This window comes from Nannospalax galili, unplaced genomic scaffold (genome assembly GCF_000622305.1).
Source record: "Nannospalax galili isolate Female #2095 unplaced genomic scaffold, S.galili_v1.0 scaffold7, whole genome shotgun sequence".
In the NCBI taxonomy this organism is placed as follows: Eukaryota; Metazoa; Chordata; class Mammalia; order Rodentia; family Spalacidae; genus Nannospalax; species Nannospalax galili.
This window is the reverse complement of record NW_008359081.1, coordinates 12,560,823-12,562,996: the sequence shown is the minus strand read 5'-3', so window position 1 is coordinate 12,562,996 and position 2,174 is coordinate 12,560,823. Positions and strand designations below refer to the sequence as shown.

The following is a 2,174-nucleotide window of genomic DNA, read 5'->3' as shown; positions in this document are numbered from 1 at the left end:
CTTAGCAACTACTATAATTCATTATTTCAACATAGAAACCAAGCTATCAGTACCGAGATACTCCGGTGCCCATAAACTGAAACAGAACTCTTTGATTATGTTTCTAAGACTGCCAATTAATCAGGGACGCATAGCCTGTCAACTCAGACCACAGAACAGAGAACATGGAAACTCCCAAGGTGGAAGCATTCTTTCTCCAATGCTTAAGTCAAGGCAAGCTGAATAGCTCCCAACCTAGCATGCCATTAGGGATGTGGGTTTATAGATCAATAAGATTGTTTGGGACATTCTATATGAAATACACACAGAAAATCAACACATTTTTAAAAAATGAGTTATATTTGAATAAAAAAATATTTTAAAAAATGAGTCTGCAGGAAACATATTTTAAAATGAAATGGAGACCTTTTTTTTTAAAGGTTAAAACCTCATTCAGTTTTATGTCTTATAGGGTTTAAACTGACTTCAGTATTGTATAACTGCATTAATTCAACTGTGAACCTAAAAATTTACAGCCAATATTGAAAGAGATTTATCTTTCCTCTGGAAATTGATATTAAATATGTTAATGCTGTAATGAAATGCTTCATCTAATCCTGTGGTTATTAAAAATGGAATTTTTTAAAATCCTGGAATGAAGAATGCGTTACCTCTCTTTGAGTTGTTTGACAGTGAGATCTCATAGACCCCTCCCCAAATATTACAGGCTGTTGCCACTGCCCTTGGTTAATTTCCAAAACCTATTGGTAAGGACCTATTGCTGAAGAGAACCCATTCTTGAGTCATAAAACTTGAAAATATCAAGAAGGTACATATCTAAGAAATCTAAATTGTGTGTGTCTATAGGAAAGAGAAAGAGAGAAAGAGAGAGAGAGAGAGAGAGAGAGAGAATATTATCCACAACTTTTGTAAAAAGTCATTCACCCTCCTGGCCTGCTCTCCTGCCCTCAGGCCTCTCTTGGGGTAAGTCTACCACGCAGCCCTCCACGCCTTGACTCCCCCAGCCACGTTCACCCTTCCATCTCCCCCGCTGTTCTCTACTCCTAGTTTGGGCCCTGTGCCATCCCTAGACTTGGGGCCCCAGACACCTGGGGAACTGGTACTGCTTCCTGTTCCTTTTCACCAAGACCAGCTTGATGCCTTCGTTGGGCCCCAGGAGCACTGCTTCTGGACCTGGCCCCGCCCTCACCTCTCTCTGCTTCCCTGGACCTGCACCACCGGCTAACTTTCCTAACCTGCTCTCCTATCCTCAGGCCTCTTGGGCTAGGGATATCACGTGGCCTTCTGTGCCTTGACTCCCCCAGCCACATTCACCCTTCGATCTCCCCCGCTGTTCTCTACTCCTAGTTTGGGCCCTGTGCCATTCTTAGTCTTGAGGCCCCAGACACCTGGGGAACCAATACTGCTTCCTGATCCTTTTCACCCAGACCAACTTAGTGCCTTCCTTGGGACCCAGGAACACTGCTTCTGGACCTGGCCCTGCTCTCACCTCTCTCTGCTTACCTGGACCTGCACCACCGGCTAACTCTCCTAGCCTGCTCTCCTACCCTCAGGCCTCTCTTGGGGTCCCCGCTGTTCTCTACTCCTAGTTTGGGTCCTGTGCCATTCCTAGTCTTGGGTCCCCAGACACCTGGGGAACCAATACTGCTTCCTGGTCTTTTTCACCCAGACCAACTTAGTGCCTTCCTTGGGCCCCAGGAGCACTGCTTCTGGACCTGGCCCCACTCTCACCTCCCTCTACTTCCTTGGTCCTGCAACACCTACCAGCCTCTTTCTGGGGCTCGGAGGCTTACCTTTCCTTTCCCTGATCCTTTTCATCCAGTACAACCCAGCTACTCAATACACTCCCTGGGAAATCTTGGGGCTTCTTCCCACTCCATCTGCTTTTGCATCCCTGCGTGGCACGGCCATGGCCAGGATCTCAGGTCAGTCCAACACCCAAGTTCCTGAGGCCAAAATCATTCTTAGAAGATTCCAGACCTAAGGAGAAAGTCTGAAAACTTCTGACCCACATTGGAATTGGGCCACCGCGGAACTCCTGAAGACAAAATCAATCCAGCCACGACAATATAAAATCAAAAGAGAGAACCAGAAGCTTAGACGAACCACCTCTTCATACCCAAAAAGTAAACCCCCATAAAGTTCAAGAAAAGAAGCAGAACTAAACTTGAAGG

General features: G+C 46.1%; 1 pseudogene; it reads left to right on the top strand.

Annotated features, from left to right (window-relative positions):
* LOC103725440 overlaps positions 1–2,174 on the top strand; it is an 18,045-nt pseudogene that overhangs the window by 509 nt on the left and 15,362 nt on the right.